At 39.1% G+C, this 18,885-nt stretch overlaps 1 pseudogene; it reads right to left on the bottom strand.

The window, feature by feature from the left end:
• Positions 1 to 3,651: 3,651 nt before the first annotated feature.
• LOC105083376 (small ribosomal subunit protein uS12-like) overlaps positions 3,652 to 18,885 on the bottom strand; it is a 74,385-nt pseudogene continuing 59,151 nt past the window's right edge.

Here is an 18,885-nt window from a genome sequence, read left to right as displayed (position 1 = left end):
GAAGTGTCTCATCTTGAGACACATTTCCTGTATCAGCAACTTAGCTCTTTCTAAATTTCTATTTGGGTCTCCCTCAAATAATAGCATACCTTTTTTTCTTTATGTGAATCTTGACTAGATCTCTGTCCATTAACCCACCTCCCAGTTAGGGTACCCAACACCTTTCATCACCTCCAAATTCTTCCAATAATATCTGGAAGACTGTGGAAAATTTGGGAGGAAATTCCAGTTCTCTGGAGCCACTAAGCCTAGTTTAGTGAACTTCAGCTCATTCTCCTGAAAGACTGACACTCGTGATGCAATTAAAAAACACAGATACATGAGAAATAGAAAATCTCTAATAATAACATGGTTTGCATAGAAAAATCAAGAGTGTAACATTTGACACTAGATAACATACATGTCTCAGTCTGTGCAGACACAACAGTATTATGAGAAAGGAAAGGGAATAAATATAGAGTGTATTTTGCAAGAATTTTGGCCATGAATATAAACGATGAGCAAAGAAGGGTTATTTAGGGGTAGTAGAGCTGAGAGAATTTGGGGTGGTGTTTTCATTTATGTTAATGCTGTTTTTCAGATAAGGGAAATCTGATTATCTCTATAATAATATTAGTAGCTACCATTTAGTGAATACCCTGTGACAGGGAGTTCTTCACATACGTTTTCTAATTTAATCTATACAATTGCCCTTCCTTATCCCCATTTTTTGGGTGAGGAAATCCAAGGTTCAGAGAAATTAAGTAATTTGTCTACTGTCAAACAGCTAGTAATGAGAGAGTCTTGTTCTAACTGAGGTCTACAGACTCTAAAGCTTGCACATGACCACTCAAATGAAGGCAGTGAAGAGGGAAAGGCTAGAGTGCAGGAAAGAGCCCACAATTCTTTGAATAAACAAGACTTCACGAGAGGCTAGAGAAAAATGGATTCGAAACTTAAGTATAGGAGGAAAAGCATGCCTTGGAAGGTGGAAACGTACTTACTTCTCAGAGACAAAGCGAAGAATGCTTTAAAAATTAAATGGTTCTATATCTGAAGGTGACATTACAGCTAAAATGGTATTGAATGATCATCCAGAAAGCTAAAGTCTGTACTGGCCTTTACAGCTAATTACCTGCACTAGATGGTATGCTAAAACTTTGTTGAAGAGTAGAGTTTGGTGCAATAGGTCTGTGTTGGACATTGGCCAGCCACTTAGTTACTGATCTTATAATGAGTTTCACTCACTTTTCCAGCCATCCCCACATTACAAGCCAGGAGCAAGGAGGATTGCATTCCTGACGTGTATATAGTAAGGTCTTATGCGGTAAGAACTGCAGTAACCACAGTATGGTCCAATGACAAGGGCTTTAGACTGAGACAAGAGACCTGAGCTGTAGTTGTAGATTTACTAACTAATCTTGAAAGCCTAAGAGAAATCTGTTTGTTTGTGAACCATATTTCCAGTCTGTGTAGGAGGGGATTAATTTGTTCAACAAACATTCATTGAAAGTGTAAGATGTCGCAGGCACAATTACATGTGCTACAGAGTGTACACTATACCCAATGTCTCCACTCCCCTGGAACTTACAGCCTAGTGAGGGGTAGCAGAGCCAGAAAATCACACAAAAAAAGGCAAATCAATAAACAAGGTCTCAGAAAATAATATATAGAAAATAACACAGGGAAATACGAGAGAATATGCAGCAAGGAGATAAATTTCAGGCTCTTATCATATCAAAGCAAGAGGTGATGGTGGCTCTCAGTAAAGTTTGGATATAGTCAGGAGAGCAAAAAGGTAAGATTGTACTACTAATGGATTGTATACAGGGTGGTAAAGGCAATAAGGAGTCCAGGATAGGCCCTGGAATTTTTCTTTTCAACACCTACCTACATAAGATGAGTGTTTACTGAGCTGGAGAAAAATGGTGAAGATCAGGTCTGAAGGTTGATAAATCAAGAGGTCTGTTAGTTGGTTGTTAGACATTGCCCTACATGGTCTCTGAAGTTAATTCCAGTTACAATATTCTGTGACTCTAGGCTATGATCAGAGAGATAGACCATTTTGACAAATAAGAGATGATGAGAAATAAATTATCTTTATGTCAATGCATGACTGAAGTAGAATATAAAAGTTGGCCAAGATAATCTAAGACATATAGAAACTGTATGAGCCCAGTTGGTAATATCATAAACTCAGGTGTCTAATTCACTGAGTATTAAGATCAAGACTAGGAAGACTGTTGATGTAGAGCCAAAGTTATTGGAAACCTAGTACATTGCCCTGGAGATCCATACATGATATGCAAAAGATAGCAGACATCTGGAAGACAGGAGGGCAAAACAAAGATGGCAGAAACATCTCTAAGCCACTGGTTTGTGCAAGAGATCTTGTTGCCTCTTTATTCTCAAAGAATAAATGAGTTAGGAGACTATAGGAATATGCCTGGGTGGGTTTGGTGTGAAACCTGCCATTGTACTTTGTGAGGGCTGGACTTATCACCTCAGAAGTGTGAAGACAGGTGTGAAAAACATCCCCCCTTATGACCCCCATTTCTTCTAATTATCGTTTTTAAAAAAAACTTTATTCAGATAGCAAATGGATTCCCATAATTCTTATACCCCGTGCCTATTCTTCACCTTCTTCAATAGAATTGTCCCAGACTCCTGGAATCAGGCGTGTGGTGTTACAATAAGTTCCAGGAGATACGGGGTTAACTACATTACATACTTTCATTTCACTTTGCTACAAGTTCCTATGCTTGAAAACACAGGTTTGAAGCATCTATTTCATAAGAAGATGCTTCTGAAATGTTTGACAGCATGAGGGATATTTCTGTCCCCTTCAAAGGAACCATGGTGCTGGAGTCATCACCACTGGCACAGGACAGAAGACACACTGTTACTGCTCTCACAACCAGAACCAGATACAACCAAGGACCATGCGAGATGTTGCAAATGAAAGCATTTTGTAAATTGTCATGCAATATGAAAATATAAGACGTGATTCTCATGTTCTTACTCAGTCATGAGGAAATGGTACTGGTTATCCATGAGTGGAATCCCTACAGATTTTTCATTCCTTAAGGCTGGATCACAAATGTGTAAACACAACCAAAGCGAGTTTTCAACAATCTAAGGAAGTACTAGTGCTGAGAAGAATGGTGACTTAACATAGGCAACACCAATTTGACCATAATAGTTTCACTTCAGCACAAGATATTTGACATTCAATAGCACTGGAAAAGGTAAAGGGCGGTTTCTTCACGCCTTTTTATACTTGGTAAGTGATAGGTTCCACCCAATTAGAGTTCCAATTTATTTTAAATTATAGATTTTACAAAAAAAAAAAAAAACAACAAAAACAAACAACCCTCACCTAAACCACTAACTCATGTATTTCTGTCAAACTTCAACCTCTTCTTTTAAAGTACAGAGGCTGATATACCCACTAAAACTGTCCCCTGGCATAATTTTTTCTCATAAATTTGTTTTATACCCTTCTTCCCTACCCACAAAAAAATCCTGGCTTCTTGTTTTTCCCTCTCTCCTCCTAATACCATCCACTCTGATTCTATTCTTTTTAAGTTCATATACATACAGATCTCCATTTTGACAGAAAATATACTGTTCAGTATTTTAAGCTTTCCATCCTCCATCATATTTAAAAATGCTTTCTTCTCAACTTCCTTGGGTCAGTAAAGTGAGAATATTAAAAAAAAAAAACACACATCACAACATATTTATAAAGTAAAAACAATATTTAGTATATTTGGCTTTGTTTTAACTAATGTGCTAAACATTTCTAAATGCCTGTCTTCCTTTATAAGTTGCCAACATCACATGAATTTTTTTCTAAAGTGAGCTTTTAAATGATAAGGAGCCAGTCTCCATCAAGCCTTTAGCACTGTAATTCTTTCACCCAGGAAGCTATTGTGTTGATGTTCCAACCACTGACACTGACATGTTGGGGAACCTTCTTTAAATACAACAATTCAAGGGCATTTTCAAGTCTCAATTTACAAATGCAATCAGATACATTGTGATAAGACCAATGCACACCATCTTGACTGTATCTGCTCACTAATTTGATAGTATAAAAGTGTTAAAGCTAACTTTATTTTGAATTTGTTTATTAAACATTTTCTTTACCCTGGACAAAGAGACTTACTGTAGATATTAGTAAATACTTCTTCTTTTACTGTTAGAAATTGTTTTAAGATACCATAGCTTTTGGGAGGAAATAAGCAATTCATACCCACTCCCAGTACATGTACGATGTTGTCATCTTTTCCAATTCATAACTACTGGAAGTCAAGTATAAACTGGGCTTTAAAACAAAAGACAAGCCAGATTGCAGTGGTCAAGACAGTCAGATCAGCAAGGCTTCCTAAATGCACTGTCCTCCAGATCAGAATTAAAATACAAATTCCAAAGGACACTCTAGTCATCAAATCCAAAACCTACTGAGAATAAAGGGACAAAAACAAGATCAAAAACATAAAAACTTCACAGCTTTGTTTAAGAAGTGCTATTTAAGCTATAAAGGATTTCCTGTTATCCTTGTTTTAATAATTTTATAGGATTCTTTTTGTTCTTAGGTTACTCTATATCCAAATAATCATGTATGTAAATGACTCAATACAACAGTGGATGCCACTGATAATGTAAACATTATTGTTTATCCAGAAGCATTTATGTTCATGCAAAAGTGGCATTAAAAGCTTGTGGTCAGATCAAAAAACCACAACTATAATTGTTTATTTATATAGCTCACCATTGCTCTGTAGTGTAAGTTTACATTTTTTTTAAATTTCTAAACATTGCTGAGTTAGTCTTAGAAGAGTGAAAAATTCATCTTTCGCCTAAATGATTAAAGACAAACAACACAGGTCTATGCATGCAGCAAGATGCTTTAATATGGAAATTATTTACTTTGTCCAGGCTGATAGTTTTCATTTTGATGCTGCCCTTGAAACTCCACGATAACAGGGCCATTCAGTGGAATTTCTGCATTTTTCTCTTTCGTTCAGGACAGCTGGTTTCTTTCCTCTCTAAGCAGAAAGCTAAAGTATATTTATCACTCTAACAGTGACTCAAAACAAACAGGAAGTCTTCATCAGCCGGCTCCTGGGCATAGCTGATATTAGGTACTGGCAGAAAGGAAACAGAGACTTCATTCTGTGGGAGTCCGACAGAACGTACATGCAGATGCAGGCGATAACAAAGTTAGGGATGCTCCAAATGACCACCGTGTTCTCCCGAGATTAAGTGCTTTTGCCATGCCCGCCAGTTCTCAGAGTCTGCGAAAATTCCTCAGGAGTTTTCCTTTCCATTGCAGTTTGAAAGAGTAGTCTGAACTGGATACCACGAGCCTGAGAATCATTGTGAACCTATGCGCCAAAGGAAACCTGGGAGGGAGCTATTCTGGGAGATTTGGCTTTGATCTGGTTGCTAGGAAAAAGCCCTGCTTTTGTCTGGAAGTATTCTGAATGGCTCCTTCAGTCAGAAGGAGGCCTGCAGGTCACTGTCTGAATTAAGTGAAGAGGATTTTTTTTTTTTAATGCTAAAAATGAAGTTGTTGCTGTGCGCCATAATAAAGCTGGAGAGAGAACGAACTACGGTGCTGAGTGATGGCAATGGCTCTTTGCTACAACTTAAACTCCAAGGTATACTGTGAAAATCACTGAAGCGTGCTTGCAGATCAAATGTATGCAAATATTCCTCAGTGGCACATATGTTCCTAGAGACCTTCGCCTTCACCTTCTTTTCAAATAAAACCTGTTTCAGATTCAAAGCCCACTTTGTTTTTATTAATAAAAATGTTCACTATCAAACAGTTTTTTTACCTGACAAATAAACAAAAAGGTTAAATAGTCACACCTAGCTTTTTGCAGTGAAGCTAAACTCAGAATGGATTAGACTGCAAACTACTGCTACTGATTCCAAAGTTATTAGGCAATACACTTTTGGGGGGTCCTTGAAATATTCTTTGTATTTGTTGACTAATCTCCTTGTTTATGATAATGTTTATACCTCTGTATAAGGACTTTACAGCCATTATCTAATCTTCACAGATCCTGGTAAGGTAGAAAGGGAGCAAATCTAATCTTCGCTCTACGTATGAGGAAACAGAGATGCAGGGAGGTTGAGGAACAAGTTCTCATTTCCAGGAGCACTGCAAAAATGATGGTGGGGCATAGGCTTTGTTTATCCAAGAATGGGGCTGGATTTGTCACCTAGTCATTCATGTGTTCACCAATCTCCTTTAAGACAAGCATTTCTATAATGACTGCCCTGAATCTCCATACAACCTGTTGGGAAAATATGCAGCAAACCAGCCCAAGGGAGGATCAGACCCAGACCTTGGTACTACTGGCATCTGATGCCAGTGAACTGGGCCAGACTGAAAGTCTAACCAGCTCAAAGCAGATGGGACTGATCTGAAAAGTTCCATTCTTCCCCTTCTAAATAATTCTGGAATAAAAAAAGGAGGGGTGTTATTCATGAAGCTACCTAGTTTTGTTCACTCTCAAGTTTGAAACATATTTTACACTCCAAGCAAATCCTAAATTGTGAGATACAAATAGAAAAATAAGACAGTTAAGAGATAAACCACATGAATAAAAATGTAAGTACAGTAAGAAAAAAAATGAGACAAGTGTACAGGGACAGGGACCTTCAGGAACTCAGCATCATTGCAGAGATAGAGTGGTTCTTCACCTGTGTTTGTATCTGTAGATCTAGGTGGTAAAGGGTAAAGAGAACGAAAGGTTAAAAATGAAAGGATCATCTTCAAAATAATGTTACATATTCTCTCTCTCTCTCTCTCTCTCTCTCGCTCTCTCGCTCTCGCTCTCTCTCAGCTTTATTGAAGTGTAACAGATAACCTCTCTTAAAGAAAGTAGGGACCCTTATTCCTCAAAAAAGTTAAAAGAAAAATATATGCAAGACTATTGGAGCATTAACCAGATACAACCTGTATTAACCAGGTGGATGGAGGATTCACCCAAGAAAAAGCTGGGGAAACACCTATTATATCAGAACACCTTCTAGAGGTTTCAGAAGCAGGAAGGCAGCCTGGCCTATCTTTTGGAATGCAAATTTCTCTGCAGAACACCAGGGAAAAAAACTCAGGAAGCCTAAACCAGACATCCATGCTAAAAGACAAAACAGAAGCATTTTCAGGGCCATGTGTCCTTTCTCAGTCTACCTGTTCACCATTGTAGTATACAAATCGTATATCTGTGAACACTACAAACATATCCTTAATCCATCTCCAAAAGCCACAAAGGTGATCCAGGTTTTAGCATCAAATTAATGGATCCTGAACACTCTCAGTCCAGGACTACTAGTATGTTGGGCTCAACTCTGAATGTGGAAAGAGACCAAACTGTTTTCCTGGATCCATGAAATGGCAATAGGCTAGCCGTACCAATTAGACCACACAATGGTTCCTCAGCCATTGCCTAGACCCCCTTCTGAGTGGGACCCAAACCCTGGGGCTTGCCCTACCCTTACATATTCATCACTGCCATGTACAAATGTTCCAGGAATCCAATAGAACTTAGCATTAATTTCTCAGAAAGTTGCCATGGCTAGAGCTAAGCAAAAGCCAAAAATGAATTAGGTAAATATAGTAAGTTCAGGCACAAATTCAGTAGGTGAATTTATTTGCAAATTACTCTCTTGGTCCTTCTCATTTAAGATTCTCTTTAGGGAGACATAGAAGAGAACTTCATCATTCTTAAAGTAGAGGAAAGCAGTATTTGATTTCAATATTTGGTGCATAGACAATCATATAAAAAATACTTAATAAAAGATTCCCTTTTTGAAGTTATTATGCATTTATTGCAGGATTATTGATTTCCGTAATGAGAATTTTATTGTTAGTATTGGGTTGATGTAAGACAATTTTTTTCCTGGAGATTTCTCTATCATTTAACTGAGTCACCTTATTTCTTCTGCCCTAATACACAACTGTTCCTGTTATTCTTTGAATTAATTTGTATAAAAGCCTTCTGCAAAAGCCATCTTTCTGGATCCACAACCTCCTCTCTGCACATTTGTTAACACATTACATTACACTAAAGTGAATCCACCCACTAGAAATTAGACAATCTATCCTGGTTTTAATATTTTCTGAAGGCTTACAAAGTGCTAATCATTAAAGCAGTGATTCCCAGCCCCAGTTTTGTGATAGTCTGGGGTATCTCCAATTACCTCATAGATCATGAAAAAGCAAAATTCCAAAAATTTTTCAGAAGAAAATTTATTATAGTTTTATTTAATTTGAAATACAAATATTTGCCATTGGAGGTAGAGAGTGTGTCACAGTGGGATTTAGTAGGCTAGAACACTGTGGAAAAAAAAAAAAAACAAGCAACAATAGCCCATTGAAACTCCTCAAAGCTCAAAATCATTATGCTTTCCTGGAGAAAAAAAGAAAGAAATGCTATTCTTATTCCTAGGAACTCAAATTCTAACACACACCTTATGAGAGGCGCAAAAAGGAACCAGGACAAAACCCATTCCAGGACATTTCCTCCAAAAAGAATACAAATAAGGTGTGTCACATATTTTCATGAATAAGATAAACATGATAATATCTAATAATATCATTGCACTATTATATGTGCCTAAATTGCAGTTGTACTAAGAAATGAGAAAATCTCTGGAATAGGACCAGGATTGCTTTTTAATTGTCCGTTAGAAAACACAAAGAATAAAATTGCCTGCAATGATTTCCTTTTGAGATCATTCACCTTATTTTTAAAATACAAAAATCAAAAACATATTGAGACGCATGGTGAGGCTGAGCAGTAAAACTGAAGCGAAGCGTCTCCTTTCTCAGCTCAGGAGCAGCAGCTACAGCAAGCCCACAGTGCCAGCTTGAGACTGGCAAGGCGACTCGCACCGCACAAAGCAAACCCTTAACTTCTCAGCTCCAGGGTGATTCCATGGAGGGCACCTCTCTCTCTCTCTCTCTCTCTCGCTCGCTCGCTCTCTCTCTCTCTCTCTCTCTCTCTCTCTCTCTCTCCCTCCCCACTCACCTTTCCTTCTCTTCTTCAGAACTGAGGTCTGTTTAAGGATGTTCTTTCATGATGTGAGATGCCTCTCGAGCCGATAAAAAACAATGACAATTTTATTTTCACATGAAGATTCCTCTCCCAAGGCCATATTCCATGAGTGAATGGCTTGTAGGACACACCACTAATAATGAACGCCACCAACTGTGCCAACACAAGTGTGAGAAAAGCCCGGGGAAGCTAAGGCTGGCCGAAGGAATTCTCCCATACCTGCACCGGCTGACTCCTTCCAGGAAAGCTGTTGAGACTGCTGGCTTATTTACTTGCTTATCTGCCAGGAAGTATTCTTTTTTAAAAAGTAAAAATAAACAGCTCCTACAAACCTCTTCCTTGTCCTGAAATCACTATCTCTACAAGAAAATAAATTCATTAACTTCATCTGTTAAGACACTGGAGAAGTATACTGAATAAAACGTACTGGTGTTTGTTGAAGGAGCGATCCTGTACTGACTAGGAAAGAAACTGTGAACAAGGAGGTCATTTCCCATTCAAATTCAAATGTCACCATGAAACAGTGTCAAAAAATCAAACACATCAGGAGTGATTGCACATGTCACAAACTCATCTCATCTGACCTCCCCAACACGTACTGTGAGTGTTACTGTCACTGAATTGCCTGGATTCCAAAGAGCATTCTGGCTGAGCTCTCACCCACCCTATGGATTAGCTAAGACCTTTTTTTTTTTTCTTTTAAATCTCAAACTTGTTTTCCCCTGCAACACAAAAGGCTTTTTAGTCCACCTACCCACCATCAGTAAGCTGGTATGCAAAGAAAACAACTTGGTTAACTGTTGAAAACAGAACATAATTTTTTAAAAAATCCACATGATTTATTCCACAATTTAATTCATTTATTGGATAAAACATAAGCTCTACCCATTATTCAAGCCATCCTCACTCCCATTCTTTTCATTCATTGTTCATCAATTTGACAAATATTTATTGAGCAACTACTATATTCAAAGCACTTTCCTAGGCACTGAGTTTGCAGCACTGGCTAAGACAAAGCAAGTCCTGTCCTCTGGAGCCAAAATTCTCCTGGAGAGAGTGGCCTGCTTCTCAACAAACAAGGGAAGAAAACAGTCATGGACATAATCGTTCAGCTCGGTTGTCCAAGGAAGAGCTCTCTAAGGCTAGGATATTTTCTTGAGCTGACTTTCTGCTAGAAGAAAAAAACCGTCAAAAAGAAAAAGAAAACATATCCTACTGTGAGAATGACCTTGGTGAATCCAAGAGACAGAAAGGAGGTGGGAAGGCTGAAGCACAATGAAAAGCAAAATAGGGTAAGCCTGGAAATTTAAGGGGGTAGGAGGTTGGAAAGTGTTCTAAATGCAATGGGCAGCCTTTGGAGGGTATTAAACAAGGAAGTGACTTGATCTGATTGAGGTTTTCGAACAGCAGAGTGTTATCTCCCTGGGGAGTCTAATGAAGGGTCAAAGCAGGGAAGATTCGGGATATATTTTAGAGAGAGAGGAAGAAAAGCAATCAAAAATTACTGTCATGTTTTTACTTGAACAGCTGAGTGGATGGTAAGTGATTAACTGAGATGGAGACAACTGGGAGGAATATTTCCATTCCCCCTTTTTTAGGTGTGAGAGGTGGAAATTACCTGTTCAACTTTGTCCCTCAGCAGTCCTTAAAAGCATGAAAAATGGACGTCTATCAGCTTTCCTCATTTTCCTCATGTTCTAGTGTTCTATTTAAATCACAGTATTCTAGGTTGCTGGCATGCTTTTCTACTCCACTCCCATCAACTTCAAATAATCGTTTAAAACCCAGTTCCTCTAAGAAGGCTTTGCTGATGAAACTCTCCTCATAATGATTACCCCTTAATTAACATCCATTCTTTCAGTTTTTATTATGAAGCTGTTACTCTATTTTATTCTTAGGTCCTATTGGATTTAGACCAGATTCCCTGGCCTTCCTTCCCTTTTTCAGCCCACAGCTGCCCCGCCTCCCAACTGCATCCCTTGCGTATTCCCAACGCCCCACCGAACTCTATGCTACTCAAGCCGGAGCTCTGCCCTTTCCATAACTGTCTTCTAACTTGCATTCCTTCTCCGTAGTTCCACCTGCCTCACAATCCAGCCAATTCTTTAAGACTCAGACCAGGAGATCGCTTTTCAAAGAAACATCTCTGACCCCTCCCCAGTCAGAGGTGATTTCGCTCTCCCCATCCCCTAGGAGGCAGTGGAATATAATGGCTGACGATTCCAGCTCTGGGGTCGGACTTGGCTAACAGGCCCACCTCTGCGATGTCCTAGCTATGCGCCTTTGGGTAACTTACTAGTATGTACAGTTCTCTACCGCTGCATCTGGAAAGTCCATGTGGGGTGGGGGGAAGTCAGAGTACCTGTAACTCACAAAGTGGTCCTGAGGATTGAGATGACACATCTAAAACATGTCACGTAGGCTGAAACACAGTCAGGACTCTTCAATGTTAGGTTTTCTTTGTTGTTACTATTTTCATTTCGGTGTTCTTCAACTCTGTTATGAAAAACAACAGTCTACTCTGTGTGGTTGCCTTTGACCCACTAGATGAAAAGCTCTCTGAGGATATAATGTGCCTTCTTTATCTCTGTATTTAGTAGATATTTTATGAATATTTAGTGATGGATAAAGGCGGAACATAAAGTAAACAATTTGAAAGATCCTCATTTCTTTTGACCAAATAGATTGATTCTTTTCAAAGTAGAAATATTAACCTTTCTTTTCTTATTTTAAAATTCAATATTGCCCAGTATGCACATATACTGTGGTAGTATATGTATATACACACACTATATATGCTCTGTAGATACAGTATGCAATCTACATTTTAATTTGTTTTGAATTTTCTGAATTAACAAACTCTTGAACACTCAATACAAGTAATGCATATATCAAACGAAATTCACCAGTGGTGCCATTGTTAAAAAGGAAAACCGTCTCTTCATTTATCCCAAACGTAAGGAATTGCCACAGTGGGGCATCCTTCCAGCTCACAAAAATCTTCAGGCCTCTGAAGACCCGGCATCAGGCAGGAGGTTCCGGTAGTGACGTGTGCCCTCTCACCAACAATCCATTAATATGTATTGGACAAAGCACGGATGCAGCACACCGTGCTGTGTGTTCTGTACACATTTTCTAAGGGGGAAGGCACTATCTTTGCTCTCTTACATGTCAAGAAAGACAAAGCTCATTACCACAATAAATTTTTTTTAAAAAGTTCTCTATAGGTTTGTAAATAGTTGGTATCTCATCTTACAGAAGAAGGAAAACCTCCAATGAACAGGTGGAACTTCACAGGCTTTGAGATTTGAAAAGGACAGAGTCTAGTGGAGAAATAAAGGGAAAGAATGTGGATTTGAAACTCAATCAAGGGTCAGTGGTAGCTTACTTTCTTTCTAACGAAGGACAACATGCTAAAATAGGGATAAACTAGATTAAAAGATAAACCTGGAGTCTTTGCATCTTTCTTCACAAAGTACCACTTAAGCTTAGCCAGGATTTCCTTTAGATTCTGGAAAACACAATGTTATTATATTCTTTGTTCCTAGATTATCTTATATCCAAATACTTACAGATGCAAATTATACAACCTTGACTAAAAAAAAATGTCATTTTTCCCTAGTGATGAGCTAGTATCGAAACTCCAGAATAATTCTGCCTTAATATAATCTATTGTAGTTTACCCTGGTTCACTTGCATTTTTCTCTCTTTCCTCACCTTTAGGTCCTCCATTTCTTCCTTCTGTTCTTTTCCTTTCTTCTTTTGAACTTTCCAACATTCGTGAATAATTTGATCAACCCTTCCAGCTAACAGTCTCTGTCTTCAGCCACTAGTCAACAGCTATATTCTATCCCACAGATTGAGTTATTTAACTGCACAAGTTCTTGTCTCCAACACACACTCTTCCTTTCTCGGTTGAATTATAACATACTTTTCTCATCAACCTCTAAAAAAAAGTAACAAAGACTCCATTCTTACACAAAACTCAAGAATCTAGGTTAATTTCTAATGTAGCATCCATTTAAACTCTCAATATTTTCATGTCACAATCTAACTGTCTATGGCATATCCTGAATTCTGATTAAAAAAAAAAACTTGTCCAATTCTATCTGTAAAATTCATCTCCCTTGATGTCTGATTGACAAATTACTTAAAATACACTCAAACTGAAACAAGTGGAAATAAAAGCCACCAAGATAACCATTGTCTGCTCTGGTTTCTTAATTTCTACATATTCCTTTGTACCTTCACTGCACATCTTATAGACCCTCCATGGACTACACATTTGAAGCAAATGAAATTTTGGCCTATGTCTTTCTGCCTCAGACATTATTTCTCTGCTTAGCTCCTCATAGTTATTTTTCCATTACCATGTAGGTTAACTAAATGGCAAAATCCATAATCTCAAATTCAAAACTATTCAGCTCTATCTGAAAGTAAAGGACCGCTCCTAATTTTGCATCTGGTATTTACTCCTCAAAATAGTTGTAAGAATTTAATCAGTCTTACATCTCCTGTTTATTTGTTTGTTTGTTTAATCTCCTTCCTCAATAAAATAACATACATCAAAATCAAGGACATTTACTTTAATTTATGAAAATTGGTCTTTATCACTGCGTTGTCTTTTTGCCTACTGAAAAATTGAAACTTGGAGAATTACGAAGGAGAGAGGGCTCTGGAAGCAAAGACATTATTTGATACATAATAACATTGTAATAATAGAGCTCTTTCCTCCCATGCTTCAAGACTGACTCAGAGTTTAGGAAATGAAGTGCAATTACTTTTTAAAGTGGGAATTTAAGTAGAAAGTTTTAAAGTTTAGCTCCTTTATTTTTAAGTAGTAAGCTCCCACAAGGGTGGAGTTTGGGCCACTGAATCCCCATGCCTAGAACAGTGCCTGCCACATGGTAGGGGTTAGCTCAACAAATAAATGTTAAATGAATGAGCTGCTTTACCAAAGAAATGTTGAAACTTGTTTACTAGCTGTCAAATGTAGGTTCCTTCATGCATAAAATAGCATCAGCTGTGTAATTTGCCCCTACTTCCTCCTTTTGCAGAAAGCCAACAAAAGAACTGTAACTTTTTACCTAAGGATCAAAGGTGTCAACCTATTGGCTCATGCTCCTTTAAAGTCTTGGATAAGAGTCTCTGGTTATTTTTAGATAATTTCTTTTGTTTCAAGCTTGAAAAGAAGTATTAACAAAGATCAAAAAATAAATCACTGATTCAGAGCAGGAAAGTGCATATTAAGAAGTTCAAAATGTAGCATGTAGAGGCTGTGAGCTAACCTTCCCAGAATACAAGTCAGATCTAGCTTCAGATACAAAAGTACTATATTGGTCCCACATGGGACCCATCAGCACGAAAGGAATAAAGAGAACTTGAAGAGCTGAAAGTCTGAAAAGGAAAGAGAAAAGCAGTTAACAACAATTAAGAAATTACAGAGTGACCCATGCATTCTCAATACTTAAAACAATAAGCCAAAAAGGTAGGAAAATGCAACCAAATTATAGCAATGGCTAACTCTAGATGGTGGGGTGATGAGTGAGTTTAACTTCTCCCATAATTTTCAGTGTTTTCAAACATTTTGCAATAAGTATGTAAGACTAGTGTAGTCAAAAGGAAAATAATGCACATAGTTTTTAATCCAAGAAAAAAGCCAAGGGTAAAATCATGTGATATGTGAAGAAAAAGTAAAGGATCCAGATTATAGTTGGCCCTGTGTATCTATGGGTTTTGCATTCACGGATAGGAGGGCCAACTGTATTCACTGTACTGTGACATGAGGACTCTCAGGGTTTGGTATAAGGATGGCAGGGTTCCTGGAAACAATACCCGGTAGATACCAAGAGATGACTATATATAGCCAAATAAGATAAAGCACATTGGTCACTTAACAATCTTTATTTTTCAAAGCAACCATTAACCTAACTCTACTGCAGAGCACACATAATGAACTTATTTCTTGTTAAAATAATAAGAATATATATACACATATATTTATATATATATTAACACACACATACATATACCAAATATACACATACATACATACTATAAATACTTACAGGGAGTAAGGCCCCTAGAGAAAGGGCAAAAGCATGCAAACTGTGTGAAAAAAAGAAAAAGCATCTATATGATTAGCGTATCATTTAAGGCAGCAACTCATACAGTGATGAGATGTGAAGATGGAGAGCATGCACAAGACGAAGAGCATGCCCTCCCACGGGGACATCAAGGATGGACAAGGAGACGTGTTTAAAGTAAAGGCTGAAATAGAATGCCTACTGTACCACAATCAAGGCACACCCACGGAAGTGTCAAGCGTGTGAGCACACGTTCTGGAGCAGAAAAATGTTTGAGAATTCCTAGCCTACTATCTGCAAGGTGAAAGATTCTGAATAGCCCAAGACAACATGGGAACAGCAGTTTCACATGTTATGTCATTAGAAATGAAATGTCATGTCAAGAAGAAAGAAAAGAGCCCAAATTAAGATCGGTTTGTCTCACAAAGCTGACTAGAAGTTTTCCTGATATCTGCGTATCTTGATCCGAAATTATCTGGCAGAATACAACCCCAACCTAGTAATCTCCTTGTTCCATTCTGTGGTCACAGTGTTGTATTATTTTAACAAAGCTGCCATTTGTATCAAGTTTCTCTCTTTCCAGTTGTCACAGATAGTAATCAGAAATCAACAGTATCCACATAACAAAAGGTGGCCTCTCTCTAGAATCATAATTGTACCATAAAGAGGAGTATCAAGAAAACAGGCTTTTACTCAGAGTTATTTCTACCAGCAGAAATATCAGGAATGTTAGCAGGTTCCAAGATTAACTGGAGAGACACATGGAGGGTAAGGGTTTTCCAGGCTCTTGAAACCACATTGTAGCTGTCTCCCTTTGACCTGACGGCAATGATCATTGATCATGTACATCTAGGATTAGCATGTTTTGGGTCAATTCCAACTTTCACACTGGGTCTGAACAAAGCAGGTAGAAAACACAACCAAACCTAAATCTTCCATTCAAGACAGCAGCCCCTTCCAAGCTCACCAGTTTCTTCAGGCAGGGCTACAATTGGAAACACAGGCAAAAGAAGCATTCCACAAGAAATTCAACTGGCTTCATTCTTCAAAGAGGACGAGTGAGGATTTACCCAGCACCTACTATGTGTTGACAACTGTACGAAACACTTTACTTCCACTATTTCTTTGGGTTCCTGAGGCTGTCCAGTTCTTGCTACTCTATCTAAAGTTAAACCCGGGGGAACTCAAAGGTCCTTGGATGTCTCCCACCAGTGGTAGCCAGAGAGGTATCTAGAATACGTCTAAGAATATCCTAGTCCCAATTGCTCAAAGAAGACAAAGGCTACATAGCGGGTGGGGAGGACTGGAAAATTGTTCTATTATGGAGGGTGCACCACAACAAATTCTTATGGAGTTCCAAACCTGAATCATTCTCCTCAGGGTTATTGACTCATCAAGTTTGGCTTTATAATCTCACTCACTCGTGTTCGTTCTCTCTCTCTCTCTCTCTCTCTCTCTCTCAGTTTTGCTCTATGCCCTCATGAGACAGAAAGGGTGCACAGAGTGGTGAGAGGTGACAAAGATCAAAGAGCAGCACCCCCCTGCTTGTTCCAAGGTGTTAGCCTGGGACTATACTGTTACTCTCACTTCCACCCACAACCCTTTTATTTTCTGATGCATATTCAACCTTGACCAGAAAGCTTTCTCGATTCCCATGCCCTAGTCTCCATTCCATCTCCCTTTGCCAGTCCTGTCCCCTCTACCTCCACGTACGTACACATACACACACACACACACACATTCTCACAAACCTCCCTCTTGCTTTAAAGGGCGTCATGGACTCATCAGAGAGAAAAGGAAACATTCAGACCTCACTGAGACCATACAGATGTACCCTAAGTCAGATTCTGAGTTGGTCTGGGGGCAGTTTCCATTTATTAGTTTTATTAGTTTCACAGTCACTCATCAATACCACACAAGAATCAATTTCAAATACCCTTTCCTGCAATGGAGTTTTGACAGCCCAAGTTTAGGACAGACACTGTAATGAGATAGCACTTTTTCCTACATCACTTTTGTGAATAGAGCATGTTGACAAGAGATTATCAAAGTAACTCTTGTTACCCGTTCCCCTTTGTTCTCTACATTGCAGACACCTGCATGATTCAGCTACAGGCAGAAGCATTTTGGTGTCAGCGGCGATTCACCCTTCGGGCGGTGAGCCATATGGGTACTGGGGAGGCCCCTCTTTAAAAGTCAGTGTTCCCTATCAAAAGTGTCCTTCCTATTCTGTATGGCTATTTAAAGCCACATAGGTCTCTCTTACATCCATCTAAGTAGTAGGTTCTTCACTCTGTCCCTCTTCTGGTCTGTGCTGAAGAGATGTGAAGGGGAAAGCCTCAAAGGTGTGGAGTTATGAGTCTACGTGCAGCACCAAGGCAGCCATATCCTTCTGCTTTCCCCTGAAAATCAAGCATCACCTTATTGTTTCCTCACCAAGATTAACTCCTGCTTCCTGAAGAGTATTTCTGAGGTAGAAAGCAGAGGTGGTGAAAAAAAGGGGGAGCTGAAAAGTCCAATCTGTCAAGCTCCATTTTAGAAGAGAGGAAAACTGAAAAGTGAACGTATTTAGCATGAGCCATTTCCTGCACTCAGGAGGGGAGAAAGCGCGCTGGTAGCTGTGCAAGAGGAGATCCGCACTGGTGTTATCTCTGACCTGCAGCTTAGCCCCAGTGTCTCAGCTGCCAAAAAGCTCCCATTCAACGTTGTGCTGAGTTCATCAATGCTCCACGTGTCAGGATCCTAACAGGAAAAAGCAGGACAGACCGTCTCTCCATTCAACTGCCTGGGGACCCCATGACAAGTAAAATCCCCTCGCAGACCGTCCATATCAACCTTTGGCAGGTCAGAGCACACAACCCCTTCAGAACCACAGGCTCAGGCCCACACCCTTTCCCCTTGTCAACATTGTCACTTTAAACAGAACATCGAGCCTTATCACGAAACCTGAAGTAAGTATGACAATTAAGATGGATTGCAAAGCCTGCTTGTGCTTCACAATTAACAATCACTTGGCAGCGAGTTCCACGCAACTGTTGGGTATGGCAAGAACTTTATCCCTGCTTAGTGCTGCATTAGCATATTTAGTAGGCTGCAAGACATAATTCCTAAGATATGAACATATTTTTGTCTTTTTAAAAAATCTGCAATTAAGCTGTAACGTGTAGAAACTCTGCACCCAGCAATCAACATGCAAACACCAAGATGGAGCTGACGGGTAGGAGGGCAAACGAGAAAAATGCTCCCCCAGCACTGATAACACCCTGAATCAGTAACTGCTTCCAGTGTCACGGGTTAGCTAGGAAACTGTGGCTCCTTCCTGTCTGTGACAAAATTTAGGGGGTGGCAGGGGTTGCCCCACCTCTGCTGGCATCAGGTGATTGCTCTGTAAGAGCATAGCTACATGCTTTAAACCCACATACGGAAAAAAAAAAAAAATCAGACCCCAAGATGACCCTACTGGTTCCTTTGCAAACTATGCCTTTTTTACAGAAAGTGCTTTTTGAGTAATAAGTGATGCTGATAAAAATCACATTTTTTTGACAAGTGTGAGGGCTCTTCCTCAAATTTTCCATTATTTTCCCTTACTTGCCACCCTGAAGAAAAAGGATAGGGGGCATTGTGCCCTGACCAACGTTACCAAAAACACAAGACGGGGACCATCCCAAGCTCCTCCAGTGTGTTTACTGTATATGTTCGGCCCTAGAGTCCAAGTGAGCCCTGGGTGGGGGCTGAGGAGG

The sequence above is a fragment of the Camelus bactrianus genome, chromosome 5 (assembly GCF_048773025.1).
Source record: "Camelus bactrianus isolate YW-2024 breed Bactrian camel chromosome 5, ASM4877302v1, whole genome shotgun sequence".
Lineage (NCBI taxonomy): Eukaryota > Metazoa > Chordata > Mammalia > Artiodactyla > Camelidae > Camelus > Camelus bactrianus.
This window is presented reverse-complemented; position numbering and strand designations above follow the sequence as displayed.